The sequence below is a fragment of the Gopherus flavomarginatus genome, chromosome 3 (genome assembly GCF_025201925.1).
Source record: "Gopherus flavomarginatus isolate rGopFla2 chromosome 3, rGopFla2.mat.asm, whole genome shotgun sequence".
Taxonomy (NCBI): domain Eukaryota; kingdom Metazoa; phylum Chordata; order Testudines; family Testudinidae; genus Gopherus; species Gopherus flavomarginatus.
In genome coordinates, this window is record NC_066619.1 from 186,539,592 (window position 1) to 186,557,102 (window position 17,511).

At 41.6% G+C, this 17,511-nt stretch overlaps 1 protein-coding gene across 2 annotated transcripts in view; it reads left to right on the forward strand.

The window, feature by feature from the left end:
* The window catches only part of HSPA4L (heat shock protein family A (Hsp70) member 4 like), a 653,707-nt gene that overhangs the window by 60,589 nt on the left and 575,607 nt on the right, over positions 1 to 17,511 (forward strand). The gene's annotated exons all lie outside the window — the stretch shown is intronic.

The following is a 17,511-nucleotide window of genomic DNA, read 5'->3' on the forward strand; positions in this document are numbered from 1 at the left end:
CTGGATTTCACATTAAAGAAAACCACTTGTCTTATTTTGTCCATTCTAACATATATTAAAATCTTCCACCAGCTTAAGACATTTGTAAATAAACAAACATATTACTGTTTCCTTTTATTTAATAACAGGAAAAGAAAATTGGCTCTCACAAGCCTAATTGACTCAATAAACTGTGCCACTCAGTGAAAAAGCAAGAATTAAGAAAGCAAAACCAAAAAACACATATCAAAGTGTCTTATACATGGTGAAGTATCATCCTCATGCTTTTTCCTGAGTCACCCAGAACATTTTCAATATGGCATTTCTGGTGCTACTAATAATATTAAATAATAAAATGTGCTGCTTCATTATAGACAGTGAAAGATCCATGGAAAATGTTCTGGATTCCAAGCTTTTACATCAGAGAGAGTAATTTGATCAGAAGTATTTTTCCTAAATATAAGTTCATATTAAGGTTGAGGTAAATCTTAACTGGTTCATGTTTGATTCTGGGACGTTTCAGGACACCACTGTTAGCATTAATATACGTGCTTGCTCTTGTACTTCAAAATGTACAGTCCTAGGCAACAGTCTGAGGCAGTTCAGGCTTCAGCACCATTAGTGAATACTGAGTGTCCCTGGTGTGCTTGTACAGCCTACGCTGAAATGTGTGGTGCCCCACTGTGGTGGGCCTGTCACCACAGCTCCTCCCTGTGGCAGGGGTAGGATGGAGTGTCCGCACCTCACCACTCTCCTGTCCTTGTGATCGCCCCTCTGTGTGCGGCCTGTTATGGCCTCTCAGCCTTCTTCTCTCCTGTCCCTCTGTCTGGAGCAGTAGCATGGCCTAGCAGCCAGAGTCCATCTAAACCCCCTTTCAAATAGGCTAGCATGGCCAGGCGGCCAGAGTTCATATAACCCCCCTTTCGAATGGAGTAGCACAGCCTAGTGGCCAGAGTCCATATAAACCCTCACAGTTCGGGGGTGAGGGTGTAGGGGGGCTTGGTCCCACTCTCTCCACTGAGCCCCAAACTGGGGACCTGGTAACAGCAAGTTTTCCTTGCCACTCACTCAGCGGGGATCCTCCTGCAACACGCCGAGCATCAATACAGCTTTAACACCGTTTATCTCTATCGTTCCCCTGGGTCACTTCCTACCAGGAACGACAGTACCTCTGCGGCGATGGGTCCTCTGGTCGGTTCCTCCCCTGGGCCGTCCTCTGACAGAGTCTTAGGTAAGTGCCTTGGCTTGGCTGACTCCTGGATCCTGGCTCTCAGGCCCTCCCTCTGCAGGAGCTAGCGGTGTGCGTCCTTCCCCTCTGGCAGTCAGTCCAGACTGAGCTGATCTGCAGCCTTTTATATCTGATCTCCAGCTAGAGCATGCCCAGCAGAGCTTCCAGGGCATGGCTTCCTCTGCTAGGAAGGAAGGGTTAACTCCTGCTATACCAGTACGGGGCTGCTCTGCCCCATCACACCCACCTACGCTGCTATTTTCAGTCATGTTAACGTGGGTCTGTCTACCGAAACTGCAATCACACTTCAGATTGCAACATAGACATACCATAAGAAACACAGTTAAAAACAGAGATAGAATTAACCTGGATCTTTTCATCCAAAACTCTTCATATTTCAGGTTGAGGAGGAGGGTTGGATTCCCTTCCCCAGATTGAACCAATACTTATTGTTTTGATTCTGGTTCAGATTTGAGCAAAAAGAACAATTCTACTTTCCACTTCTGCCCGACGTGCAGCTGAAAAATTTCAAAAACTGGTTTTGTGATATTTTCGCCATTTTGTGCAGAAACTTTGAAAGAATAGATTGTGAAATTCAAGCAGTGTTAATCCCAAAGCTAAACTCTAATCCTGATTTAAACTCAGACATGAACTCTACTCGAAAACTTAATCCTGATTGGAATGCCGCCTCTTCGGCCCATCTCCAGTTATAAGTGCTTTTGTTCCTTGAGTCTGCCGGGCCCAGATCCAGTTATAATTACTTTTTTTTTTCTTTCTGTCCATTTAATGGGATTTTTGGCACCTCGAATTTGTACTGAGCTGAAAATAACGAATGGGTTTTTTTGTAACTTTTGTGGTGTGGGCAGACATTTGGCCAATGTTTATTGTGTATCATCTCACTGCATTTGGCATTTGTATTGTTTCTATAAAACAGGTCAAATTCTTGTTTCTTTTTCAGTTCCACTGTGTTTTGACTAGGAGATACCAAACTCTTGCTGTGTCTTTTGTCAGTTTGTCAGAAGGGACTAGATAATGGGTACTGATCCAGATAGCATATGCTATCATGTTCTCAAGTTACCTCAGAAAAGCAGAAGCTGATGCGATGCTTAAACAAAGAATGTGTTTCTAGTAATAAATAAGATAAGTTACAATAAACACACAGAGACAATATCCGCAGTAACATCTAAAGGCGGAGAGGCAACTTGAACTATCCACAATCTCCCAATCCATAGTAGATTCTCTATCTATTTCCATTGGTATTAACCGGCGACATTCATGTCTCACAACACCACGAAGCAATATTCAGTTTGTGAAATCTCATAACAAGTAGTGAATTAAGCTATGTTTCAACAATGTACCCATTGCCAATTCCCTCAAGAAAACACAGCAGTTTGTCACTTTTGTTTGTCTTAAAGCATGTATTTTTTTTCAAATAACAAATAGCTTCATTTGAGCCAACCACTAAAATTTTCATCTTATTTATTGAATAACAGAAAAGGCATCAAGAGTAGAGGTGTGCTGGTATAGCATAATGAAAATTAAATACAGATATTAATTACTATAAAAAACTTGCTTCCCTAGGCAGGAGCTCATTCTCAAAACAGTGGCACCAAGCGGTACTTCAGGAAAGCATAGGAGTTCTATCAAAAAATTCATTTAAATTCCCTTCATAATTTCCAGTAGAAACATTGGAATAACAACTGGATTCAGCCAAAAAACGTGTTTGTCTTCTATGATGCGGAAGCAAAGGTTTCAGGGATCCCTCATGCCGGCACAGACTTCCATGGCATGGAGCACAGCTAAAGTTTGGAGAGAGTCCAGCTTGAAAAAAGATCTATTTTTATTTCTCTTCACTCTGTTTTAATGTAAACTGTACTAAGGTGCTTTAGTCAACACTAGAAATAAATGGTATTCAAATACCTTTTATCTGTAGATACCCACTCACATTCATGCTATCTAGAAACATGCAAAAGTGTTAAATTCCTCCAAAGAAAAGGTGTAGTCATCATGCTTTTATGTCATTCCCTGAACTACCAGCTCCAAAAGGGGGATACTTCTGGAGAAAATCTCAGAGAACAAGCCAAAATACTTTTTTGTTTCTGTTGTTTGCAACATTAGTTTTCCAAGCAACCATCATCAAATCCTTCCTTAATTCTCATATCTTCCAACAAGCCTGCCAATACTGACCTCTCCTCTAGCACTGTGTGTTCTCACTCTTCCATCTATTCCTTTTTCTTTGTACAGCGTCTTTCAAAATCAGATTATCAATTCCTCATGGCAGGGATCTCATTTTCCTATGTGTTTATAAAGTGTCATTTTGAGGGACGTGGAGCTGCTACGTAATACCCTGAGAATACTGAGATGTAATCATTTTATCAACACCTTATGTGATCTGGTCAATGAGGTGAAGCTTTTGTATATTGGGTTAAGAGTTTTCTGTATGAATGTATTGATCTAGCTTAAATAGAGGCTGTGGAGGGAAGAGCAGGAAAACACCATAATAACTATAGATAAGCAATCTCCAAGCAAATATTAGGGGGTAGTTATAGGACAAATGGCTTAATTCCAAGCCTCATGCTGCAGTGACACAGTGTTCTGAGACTGCTGGGAACTAATAGATCAAATGGCTATGAACAGTTAAAACATTTTTCTCAGGAGAGGTGGGGGGGATGGAGAGAGAATTTATTGTCAGAGGCTGTTCAGGGGGATAGTGACAGAGAGAGAGGCTCTGCAGACAGAGCCTAGGGAGAGGCAGGCATGAATATAGGCTGGATTTTTGTTTTAAAGATCTGTTTTCTCTGAAATGATTTGGTTCTAAATAAATCATACTTTGTTTTAAGAAAGGTAGTACTGTCATTACTCTGAGAGGGAAGAGAACTGCAGATACTGAAGATAAATGAGGACTGCTGAAGGGATCCTGGTTGATCAGTCAGTCCAGGGCCTGGTCTGGGAGAGGGAGTATCACCTGATTCCACCCCAAGAGAGAGTGGATGGTTTGACGCCTGAGGGAAATGCACTCAGGAATCCAGGAGGGGTCACTGATATCTATGTATGCACAGATGACATGCTCACTGTCTGGAATCACATCTCCATTACTACTGGTAAAAGGCACTGTGGGTTTTGGAGAAGGTTAGAGGTCCTGTAAGTCAGGTGTGCAAAACCAAAGGCATGAGAATCTATGAAAATAGTTGATAGTTTGGCCAAGTTGGCCTTCAAGAATGCCCCAGCATTCAATAAGGAGAGACTGAGCAGCATCAGAGAGTAGTCACATCTCTTTGGTGGCAAATGGCAGAGCATCTACTCATTTCTCATCCCCTCCTAGAAGTAGTGGGGGTAGCTCCTTCATATCCTCAGAGCTCCAGTGCTATCCAGACTGTGAATGGTTTGGCAGGGTTGGAAGACTGACTGTTGGGCGTTTGAAATGTTGTATGAGGGGTAACTAATTAAAACTCTGTTGTAGCAGACAAGAGACTAGAAACAAAGCAGAAAATGAAGAATATTTAAAGGGACACAGCTTGAAAACAACATTTCTGGCTGAAAACTTTGTATCTATTATTGTAATTTGTAACAGAAGTATACTAAGGTACTGTTTCTTTAAAATGAGTCATTCATAATCACCAGAAGGTTTCCCAGTGTCAGAGATCTCTCATATGATGCAGAGTCTGTAAGAGTTATCTTGTTACATATCTAATACAGAAAATTGAGGTTTAAACTTTATATCCCTGGTCTTACTCTGGACTCCTGAAGTACAAAGATTGCTGTACACTCATAAAAAAGACACTCTCAGCTGCCTGACCATGGTGGAAAGCACAGTATTAGAAGTGACCATGTTCTGCATGAAGTAAGAAAGTGGCTGTTTTTATGAGGAGAACAGAGCATCAGTAAATGATGCAAACAGCTATGCACAGGCAAGAAACTGTAATCCACAGACCAACAGGAACCAACAGAAGGTACAGAGTACGGAGACACAGCAAGTTCATGAAAGTGAAGCCAAAAGTAAAGCAGTTAGATAGAAAATAGTATTTTAAAAAAATCTGAACATGGAGGATTGCAAACCACCCCACCTTTACTTTTACTTGGTAATATTGGTAAGAATTGAAGAAGATGGTGCCATGCTGTCTGGAGTGGCTCATGACCATGAGTACCAGCCTCAGGGCAGACTGTCAAAAGCCAAGAAGACTCTCCACACTGGTGATATTTCACCAACTCAGTAACAAATGTCAGCTCCTGAATCACTGTAACCGTCTTGAATCACATGATAGTACCCTTGGGCACGCCAATCTATCTTGCCACCCAGGCATTCTCGACTTAGTGATATATGGTTACTTATGACCAAAAAAACCCCCCGCAAAATATTAACATTGCTACCAGTCTCAAGAGACCAGTCAGTTACCCTGGTAGCCAATCCTATAGTAATCTAATTAAGGATTTATTAACTAGGAAAAAGAAATGAAAGAGTTATTTACAGGTTAAGGCAGGCAACCTATATACGCAAATGAGTTCATTCTATGGTTCCAAAAGGTCACAGAGATGTAGTTATTTATCAACATTCAGTGTCTTCTAGGACTAACAGAGGTGGACTCTGGAGATCTCTACTTTTTTGTTTCCTAGCTCCAGCTGTTGTTTTACCCACTTCCCTTTTTGAAAAAGATACCAGGACCCATACAGATAAAGCAGTCTGTTGTTGTGCTTATGGCATAGGGCACTTCCAGAAGAGACTCTGAAGGAGAAGTCAACCTAACAAGAGCAATAACCAACGCTAATGTCAGTCTCCAGCTCTTGTGATAAACTCAGGACAGACAGCTGCAAAGGGGGTGGGGGAGGGTGTAGAGTAGAAATCATTCTCAGAGAATTAAAAGGCCCTCCTCCCTATCAACTGAGGGCGGGGGTTAACTACAGGTCAATCAGGCTCCACTGAGAAGGGGTTACCAGATTATCAATTGGAATCAGCTGAGAGGGAGCTACCTGAAGTTAATTAGGATCAGCTGATTCCCGCTAAGGGCTGCCTGAGACCTTTTCAAACCGTCCCCTGGGGGAAGAAGAGAAGAAAGGAGAGAGAGGAGGAGACCTGCTGCCAGTAGGTTAGGAGCAGCAAGACAGCAAGCCTCACCAGGATGGGAGGCTGCATTCCCTCCCATAAGGGAGAAAAACAAGCTAAAAAAAAGGAACGGACTTCCCCTGTGCCACCAAGAGGGACTATTTTACCCAAGTCTATCTTGCCAGGGCTAAAATCAGTGGCGGCTGGGGAGACCGAGAAGGTGCCTTGCCACACTCTTCATCACCAAAGCATCTACAAGTTAGGTAGAGAAGTTTACACACAACTGAACTTAATGTGCAGGATAGGTATGCTGCAGATTACAGCACCCAGCAATAAAGAAGACTTGATTGTACAATACTCAGAAGTTTTCAGGGGACTAAGAGAGTTCAGTGGGAAGCATCACATATATATGGACCCATCAGTTACCCCTGTTCTACACAGTTGCAGAAACATACCCTTTGCAGTGACAGACTCAGCGATGCACTGAGACAAATAGAAAAAAGGAAAGGATCATAGCTAACGTGAACACATCCACTCCATGGTCATAATTGACAAGAAAAATGGCAAGATTAGAATTTCTTTGGATCCCAGAAACATTAATAAGGCTGTACTGAGATCATTACTCCATCCCCACACCAGAAAACATTCAGTAAAAGCATATTCACTATCCTAAATGGATGTCACCTTGGATAAGAACTGAACTGCGCAGTTTCAATATACCTTGGAGCAGATATAACTTTGTCTACTTTTCAGAATAAAGTCATTTAGTGAAGTGATTCAACAGAAGAATAATGAAATATTTGAAGATATTGCAGGTATCAAAGTAATAGCAGACAACATGATAACAGTAGCATCAGCTCAGGCAGAACATGATTAGATACTGAAGAAAGTGATGGCAAGGGCTAAAGCAGAGAATATCAAGTTCAACCCAGATCAAATATAATTCAAAGTAAAAGAGACAAAATATACTGGGCATGTTCTCTCCTAAGAAGAAATCAGGCCAGGTGACAGTAAGATTGAAGACTAGCTAACATGAAACCTCTGCAGGACAAGAAGACATTACTGAGGATCCTAGAGATGATTAGATTTCTTGCACAGTACATCACACGTGAAGCATCTTTGACTGCTCCACTGAGATGGTTGCTAAATGAGACCATAACTTGGCAATAGTCACTGGAACATGACAAGGCACTTCAACAACTAGAGACAGTGCTCTGTAATGTAGCAATACTCAGATTCTATGGTCTCATCAAGCGAACCACTATTCACGTAGATGCATCCAAGGATGGTTTAGGAGCTTGTCTACTACAAGGCAGAGACCCTATTTTATATGCATCATGAACTCAGAGAAGTGGAACAAACTTATGCCCAAACTGAAAAGGAACTACTCATTATTGTGTTTCCCACAAAGAGGTTTCATTCTTGTATATATATGGAGTACAGATTGAGATAGTCTGATCATAAACCACTGGTTATGATATCCTCCAACTTCTTAGAAAAGCACCTGCAAGGCTACAATAGATGTTGGCTGAAATATTATCTTAATGTCACACATACCCCTGGTAAAGTCATGTTAATTGCAGATACTTTATCAAGACCTTAGTGGAACATAGCACAGACCTAGATGATGAAATCACTGATAAAAAAGGTCATCATGTAGTTGAGGCCACCTTTACGCTCAGCACAGATTTGTTAAGCAAACTGGAGGATGCACATAAAGATCCGGTAATACAAGCCTTATATGATATTGTATATGAGGGCTGGCCACACAGAAGTGAATCCCAGATGGCAGCCATACTGGGCTGTGAGAGTCACTATTTCATTAGGACAAGGTTTGTAAATGCCTGGTGACAAGATAATTATTCCTAACAACAGAAGGCAGGAAATGCTTAACCACTTGCAGGAATCACAACAAGTCATTCAGAAAACCAAAGCAAGTGCAATGGCCAGGTATGACCCAACACATAGTACAAATTACAGAAGGATGCAGGGTATGCCAGAAACATAGGCCAAGTAACCAAAAAGAATCATTATGGTCTCAAGAGATACCTAATCTACCATGACACAAGATACCCGCAGACATTTGTAATTTCGGCATGCACTTATATCTTCTCTTAGTGGACTGTTTTTCCAAATTTCCAGAAATTCTGCATCTGCTAGACAAGACAGCACGTCCTGTTATTACTAAACTGAACACTGTATGTGCAAGGCATATCATCTCTAAAGAGTTAGTGAGTGACTATGTTTCCTTTGCAAGCAGAGAAGTGGGTAACTTCATGAGATCTTTGGGAGTGAAACTCATCCAGTCCTGGATATCCACAATTGAATGGAATGGCCAAGAGGACCATTTAGACTGTAAAAATCAATGTTTCAGAAAATGGCTGCATCAGGAAGAGACCCCTACTTAGCTCTTTTGGAGTTCAGAAATACACAACTGATAGATATGGAATACTGTCTGGTACAGTTGCTTATGAGGAGGATGTTGAGAACTACTCTACCATCTTCACACACACTGTTACAACCCAAAATACTTCAGAGAGCTCACCCCAAATTAAAGTAGCTATAGGAAAGACAGAAGAAATATGATTGGACAACTAAGCCATTATCTGTGTTACATCATGAAGAGTCAGTATGCAGGGAAACAATATAAGACTGGCAGCTGGCAAGGGTGGGAGATACAGGTTTGGAGCCACAGTCATATTGCATTGAGACAACTACAGGAGAAAGGTACAGACATAACAGAAGGCACTAAAGAACTTACTGTACAATGCCAAACATATGCAAATCAGACATCTAAGTCAGAGGAATCACATGTGCAGCAAGAGAAACCTGTACCAGAAAACCAACAATCAAAATTAACACCATCTTCTGAGACACACGTTGCATCAGCATCATCAGAAGGTAAATTCACAAGAAATGGCTGTCAGGAGCACATTTCAGCACAATACCAAGATTTTTATGATTTGTTTTTAAACAGAAATTACTTGTAGGAGCAGACTGAGCCAATGGTAAAGATTGAGTTCCCATGGAATAAATGTTAACAACCTCTGACCCACACAGATTAAGATTAAACAACAAGTAGTCAGCAGTGCTGTAATACTCTACTCAGGACTCAGGCCTTGTGCAGAGGACATTGTTTGAGATAGCAGCAAAGAATCCTGTGGCACCTTATAGACTAACAGACGTTTTGGAGCATGAGCTTTCGTGGGTGAATACCCACTTCCTCAGATGCAGGAAGTGGGTATTCACCCACGAAAGCTCATGCTCCAAAACGTCTGTTAGTCTATAAGGTGCCACAGGATTCTTTGCTGGTTTTACAGATCCAGACTAACACGGCTACCCTCTGATAATTGTTTGAGATGTTATTTATGAGGAGGGATTTTAAAAATTAAGAAAGGGAGATGTAGTGTAGGTGAGGTATTGTCTCTTTAAAATTAGTCATGCATAAGGCTACGATTTGGTCACAGAGAATGCGGAAGTCACGGAATCCGTGGTGACTGGGAGCTGAAGGGTACCCCCCACACCTCCCATGGTGGCCAGGACCTGCGGGGTATTCCTGCCACCTGGAGTGACGGGGTCCCCCACAGGTCCCCAGCTGCCGCGAGTGCAGGGGTCCCCTGCAGCTCCCCAGTCCTCTTGGGTGGTGGGTGATCCCCAGCAGCTCCTCAGCTGCTGCTGCTGGTGGGGGAATGAATCCAGAGCTCCCCAGTTCCCGCAGATGTGGGGACCTCAGGAACTCCCCAGTCTCCATGGGGGGCAGGGGACCCCTGGAGCTCCCCAGTCCCTACAGGTGGTGGGGGATACCCAGCAGCTCCCCAGTCCCCACAGATGCAGCTCCCTAGCCACTGCAAGCAGCAGGGGAACCCTCACTGTGCAGTGACCACAGGCGGGGGTCCCTCCCAGCTCCCAGCCACACAGCAGAGGCCGCAGCTCCCAGCCACAGCAGAGCAGGGTGCTCAACCCTCCTCCCTCCCTCCCCATTTTGTCATGGACATTTTTAGTAGAAGTCAGGGACAGGTCACGGCTTCCGTAAATTTTTGACTGTGACCTGCGCATGACTTTTACTAAAAATGTCCATGACAAAATTGTAGCCTTAGTTACATAATCACCAGGCAACCTCCCAATGTGAGGGGTTTCTCACATGATGCCGGCACACTTAGGGTCTTCATACTCAGTCTATAGAAGAAATCTTGTCATCTAATAAATATCTAATAAAAAGAGTTGTGGTTTAAACTTTATATCCCTGGTCTCACTCTGGATTCTGAAGCTCAGAAGCTGCAGCATACTCACAAAGACGATGCTCTCAGCTGCCTGACCTTGCCAGAAGCACAACAGAAACCACTTGGACTACTATAGCTGAAAGAAGTTAGCAAAAACCCTGTCTATTTTTCCATTTGTTTATGCTGGATATTTGACAGCACTTTGCTTATAGTCAGTTTCACTATTTTCCTGTATAGCCAGGTAGCAAGAGAGAAAATAACTAACTAAAAAGACCGTATAAATATAAACAGAGGAGCAGAAAAAAAAACTATACAACTTTTAAAAGGATTTTAAGTTAGGCTATACTTACTAAAACAATTTTTTGATTATCAAAAATGTTCAAGTTGATAGGATCTTTAAATGTGTTTCTACAGTTCTTGTATAGAGTGTTTAAGATTGGTCAAGAGATTTTTTTCTTTTCTTTCCAGCCATGCAGTAGAAATGGGCCTTGCGAAAGGACTCACAAATCTGTAAAGAAGCTAGGTTCGGCAATACATGGGATTTAATATTCAGTTCATCAAACAGGGACTCTTGGATATTGTGAATGCAATTCTACAGCTTATTCACTGAGCTGAAAGTTTCTCTACTAACTGGGTTAAAGCTAAATGTATTTTATATTCTTCTTAAGAAGTGGAAGAAACAGGCTCTGAATAAAGAACCCTAGAAAGATTTGATGGCTTAGCTAGTTGAAGCAGCAGATAAAAACATGTTATGTCTGCGGCCTGGTGGCAATTGGTTCCAGAGTCAGATTTCATCAACTCTTAGTACAGATAGTCACACAGGAGAATTGGGAACTACTGTATGCTAGTAAATCATGCAAGGGAATTTAACCAACCAATAGCCTTCACTGGCATAAAGCTTTTTGGGGAGTGAAGTAATCTTGTGGGCCTAAGGACAACCTCAGTACTACTTCTTAGGGTGAGAATACTATGGTTATAGCTACACCCCTGCACAGTAGTCTCACGTTTGTGGGACCCATGCCTGCAGACCTTATCTTTCCAAGATCATGTTTGAGTACTCACACTGTATTGCTGTTGAGTCTCACACCAGTGCCAATGCATACACACTGCCCTACACAAACCCAATAAGACCTTGTTGTTTCTGGAACACAGCCCAGGATTCTTAGAGCCCTTGGTAGCTGTGCCACTACAGGGCTTGATTCATAGTATATTGTGGGAGACTTTGTCTGTTCATCTCTCTGGACTTGACCAGGAGTGGTTTGAGCCTATAAACACGTACAAACAAGCCATTTTGGGGGTCTGCACACTTCCACCAGCCAAAGTATTCAACATGGATCCTGACCTAGTGGAAGAACTTCTCCAGTTTCCCATTTTGGGAATCAGGCAGAGCACCTATGAGAACCTCGTGGACATTTTGGCAGCAGTATTTGTCCTACCAAAGACCCCTCTTGGAAGGTGACACTGACGTGGCAGCTGACATCCAGCTCATACTGCTCTTGCCTGTTGTCATAACCACATGTTCCCCGTATGTAGACTGGTGCTTCTGCAGCAGGGCCACAAGCACAGACTGGTGGGATCATATTGTCATGCAGATCTGGGATGACAAGCAGTGTCTCCAGAACTTTCATATGAAGAACCAGACATTCTTGGAGGTTTGTAACCTCTAACATCAGGATGCATACATAAGGAGTGGGGAGGCTTACCAGTCCAGAAGTGGGTTGCTACAGCCATGTGGAAGCATGGCTACAGGTCCATGGCTAACCAGTCTGAAGTTGGCAAGTCAATGCATGTGCAGAGGGAGTTGTGGCAGTTTGTGAGGAAATCAGGACTGTGATTCACTCAAAGATGGTGGGCATAATAATAGTTCCTGAAATAATTGCTGGCTTTAAGAAAATGGGCTTTCCAAACTGTGCTAGGACCATAGATGGAACTCATGCAAGGAGCACAAATACATAAACTACACAGAGTATTACTCCATCATTACACAGGCCCTGGTTGACCAGAGAAGCATATTCATGGACACCAATGTGGACTGCACTGGCAAAGGGGGCTTAAGCCTGGCAAGGTGCATGATGCCAGGCTTTTCTGGCAATCAGGACTTTTCCTTCATGGACAAGTTGGATATTATTCCCACCAAATGACATTGTTATAAATGGAGTCACTGTCATCCTAGTGGATCTTACTTACCCCCTTTTACCATGGTTTAAAAAGCTGTACCCTGATTTCAGAGGACCTGGCAAAAGAAAGTTCAATTGCCATGCTCAATAGCTGTAAAATAGTGGTGGAATGTGAATCCCCAGGGCTGTCCCGAATAGGTCCTTTGAATACAGACCCAGAATGTCCTGCAGCCTCTTCAAGGACCAATGTCAGCACCAGAATCACTTCATCTGCTTCTTTCATGCAGGCTTCCCTGTGGTAGTGACTGTGATTGGGGTGTTACAAGAGTATTAACCATGCTCAGCAGATTGGCATGCACCACTGTGTGCTCAGTTCCCACCACATGGCTGAATTCCTCATAAAAGAGTCAGGAATATGAGGGAGTTCTCAGAGTGCTGCTAGCATCCTTGATTTTTCAGAAGTCAGTCTTGAGCCGCTTAATTTGCTGTATGCATTGATTGCTGGTCTAGTCAAGCCCCCGTGCCACCAGCCACTCTGACATAGCTTTGTAGACGTGATCATTTTTGAGCTCTTGCTGGTATTGAATGTCTTGCTTGCCTTGCACTAGAGATTAAACAGAATCTGACTGTGTTCCTCTGGCCAGCTGCAAATGTTCTTGATGTAGGATTTCTTGTTAGTGCTGGCTGTAGTAAATACACGAGGGTGACTATGTTTCTCTGTGTGCAGTCTATTTGGAAATGAAGACTTAAATGTTGAGCAGCTGCACTTGAACAGGAGGTTGCTTCCGGTTCCTGGGAATTGGGTGGGAAGCTTTGGGATGGAAGGCCTGGGAAACACAGGCTCAGGGGATTGTGGGATGGCATTGGCATATTTTCCAGCCATGAGTCTGGTAACCTGGTCTTGAACTGAGTCCATACTGCAAAATGCCTGGGCTTGGACAAGCTCAGACCCATAACTCTGTTTGGGTTCATGGGCTCGAGTCCTGAGGGTTTTCTGGCAGAACTGAGATAGATTTGTTTATGGACAGTGAGGGATTTGGGATTAAACCTGAGTCTGAGCCCAGGGTTTATTATGCAGCGTAGACATACCTTATATAGTTATCCCCCTCTCCCTAATTGCTCCACATTTTGAAATGAATGAACTTTATTTTTCAACATCCAAAGGGTCACCACAGTAAGGTAAATGCTTTTCTATCCCCTATGTTTGACATATTCGATCCACAGGAAAGATGTTTAGCTTATCCTCACTGCACTTCATAGAAACCTGCATATTCTAAACCAGGTTCAGTTCCTAGATATGTGAAATGAATCTCCCCGTTTATTGCACTGAGATTGCATTGGTGTAACAGAGGAGAAGGTGGCCCTCTGGAAAGAGACTTCCCTTTTCAAAAAATAACTTTGAACTCAGTTCTTGGCTAGGTTGGAATTACCAGTATAGTTTTACTGAAACAGCTCTGTTAAAATGCACACATATTGAGGCTTTTATTCTGAGTAGTCTATTAATAATAGTGTTACATGATATAACTATTATGGTCTTTTGAGGCGCATCTATTACTATTTGAATAAGTTAATGTCAGCACAGAGTTGCCATATTAACTGGCAGGAAATGAATAGAATTTGAAAAATGGCATTTAAATATTCATAATACTTATTAAGTGCTGAACACTAGAGATGAAAGGAACAGGGGTATACTTAATAAGCTGCTTTTAGGTAATTTAGTTTCCACTCCCTTTTACCTTTCTACATGAACGTGCTGAGTCCAAATTATTCCACCAATCAATAACAAAAAGACAGTAAAAAAGCTCTTTGTGAGGCATTTCAAACTGGAATGTTAAATCAGAAACTGAACAACAACAGATTTTGCTTTCACTACAAATACCTGAGACTTTTGGGACTAGCCAATTGATAACTTGTCTCATCTAGAGTGTCTTGGAGTTCTTCAGAAAGAATTCATAATGAACCTAAAATGAGTTTTTGGACAAACTTATAATACTAGATGCTCTAAGGGCATAGAAAGATGCCAAGAGGCTTGGGCTGAGGTTCGCAGTGCTTTTATTAGTCCCTGGCTCTGTGCTAAAATAAAATTAATTGCAGAACACTTTCACAATTTTTTTCTCAGTTGTTTCAGTCACACTGTGGATATGGTAGTGTGTGTGTGTGTGTGTTTTATTGAAAACAGTCAGGCAAATACTGGTCCCCCCATCTTCTTCAGCATTCAGAAAGCATCGTTTAGACATAATTTATAAAAATTAAGGTGAAGTCCATAAACAGGACAAGTTCTTTACCAGGTAATTTATTCTTTACAATTTATTCTACTATTCTTTTTCATATATGGAACTTGGAAAATGTATATGTCAATGTCCTAGCCATGGCCTATCCTAATAGTATTTTCTAAGGGCTTATCTTAACTACTGGGGAGATTGACGTTGCTGCAATTGACGCAGCAAGTGTCGATTTAGTGGGCCCAGTGAAGACCCGCTAAATCGATGGCAGAGCACTCTTCGGTTGACTCCAGTACTCATTCTTCTTAGGGAAATGAAGGTAGGTCAACCAGAGAGCTTCTCCCATTGACACAATACAATGAAGACACTGGGGTAAGTCTACCTAAACTATGCCAACTCCAGCTAGTTATTCATGTAGCTTGAGTAGCGTAAATTAGGCCTACTTATGCCAGTAATGAAGACAAGACCTTAGTTATTAAACCAGGTACAAATGGGAGAGTGCTGATTTCTGATATATGTAGCCAAGCTGGGGTCATAGGGCAAAAGGTTTAACTCTTTTCCAGTATATTAATATAGTTCTTCTATTCCAGTTTCAAGAGGATTTCTAACTCTCTTTTCCAAATTTAAAGTCTCAAAGATCACCAAAAGGATAAATGTTCTCCTACGCTGCATTGGATGACCTCACTTGTACTTCCATCTCACTAGGAATTCCCATACTGGATCAGACCAGTGGTCCAAATAGTCCAATATTCTGTCTCTGACAATAGTCAGTACTGCTTCTTTAGAGAAAAGTGCAAGAAATCCTTCAGTAGGCAGTTAAGGGAGAATTTGTCCCCATGGAAATCTTGCTTTTAATCCTCAAGAGTCAAATGTTGTCTTATGCCCTGGAGCAAACACACTCTTCTCCCTCTCTCTTTCGGTAAGCCTCATAAGCTGGCTATAGGCCTGTCTTCACAAAAACCCTGGGAGAAATAACTCTGCCATGACTCAATTGAAGAAGCTAGCACCTAGACCTTTCTTTCTATCAGAGTGGCAAAACTTCTGTCCCTTCAATGGCAGTTTCACCTCTGGACTTCAGGATTGGGCCTGACTAGCACAAGTGAAAAAACTTAAAACACAAAGATCAGCAACAAGTTTCCTATCCCATACATGCTGTAATGAAGTCTGCACTTAATGACATAGTATTGTCTAGGCTACCACTGTGAGTAATAGAGCAGAAACAACAATATACATGAGAAATTCACACAGAGAACTGAGAGTAAAACCAGACCAAACATTTGTGTGAATAGCTACTGATACAGCAATTAGCTTTCCTATGGAACTTGGCATACAGTACCAATAGCTAACATGTGGTGATAAATTCACAGAGAATAAGTATAGTCTACCCAAAATTATTTCATAGACTATGGCATCAATACTGTGTAATACTTCATATAAAGTAATCCACAGTGCAATATCCTATTTTCACAGTTCAGTTAACTATAAATTGTAACGTAACCAAATAACTATTAGGAAGCCATTATGTGGCAGAAACATAAATGGTGAGGATCCTATTCCCTTTGAAAACAATGTGAATTCTGCCATTGGCTTCACGGTGGGCCTTTCATCAATAACCCCAATCTACTTCTCATGCATTGGTTTGCTTAGTGTTTGTTTATGAGTTGCTTTGCTCTCAGTAATAGTTTGTCAACCAATTCAGCTCTGACAAAAACAACTGCTGTTATGTTCCAATTGTGTGCTCTGGATTCCTTATTTACCGCTACAATTCTGTTCAGGAAGATGAGGAAATTAAGAGTAGTTCATATTTACCAAAATCTAAATCTAAGTCAAACCTGAATCTCCCCTACCCACATTACAGAAATAAAAATGAAGATTCTCCCCATTTCCTTGTCAGCATTTATAGTATACCCATTACAGTGGTGTCTCAGTACTAGCTTTACATCTAGCTAGAGATGGGTGCAAAATGAAACAAATTCTCCCTCGCAAAATTCGGGAAATTCTGGATCCAGATCCAATGTGGTTTGATCCCATCTCTGCTTTTAACCATATAAGAAAACGTAACAAGAAGAAATAAAGTACAATAAAGTGGGAACTAAAAAGTAAAAAATACAGGAGACTTATCGATTTGGAAGTAAAGACATATTTCTCATTTGGGGGTATTCACCTTGCCCTGTAATTGATGTCAGGTGTAGTAATGTAGATCTGCTGTTCATATGTAAAGATCACTGTGGGCTCAATGACACTTACCTGAGAACCGTTGCTGAAATTTTCACCTGATCTCTTCAGAGGACTTGAAGACTTTTTCCTCTCTCTCATGGACAACTTCTCTTGCAATACTGGAAGGTGTACTCATTTTATCACACTCCCTCTAAGTTAAACAGACTGTTCGATTTTGGTGAATTCAGTGGAATTCCTAGATCAGGACACGAACTCAGGACAAGATATAATCAAACTGATTCATATGAAGACAGGCAACCCTCTGTCAAAATCTCAAACTGAACTTGTATCAAACCTCTATAGAAAGAATTAAGAACTTTTTATTTGACAACATGGTACCTGTCATTAGGGATTTTACTGCCCTAGTCTATTATAACAATATCTAAATACTACAGGGAGGGACACAATACACAAGTTATGCTAAATATAAAGACAAAGAATTTAATGTTACACAATATTTGTTTCTTTTTCACAGCCAGTACACTACCAT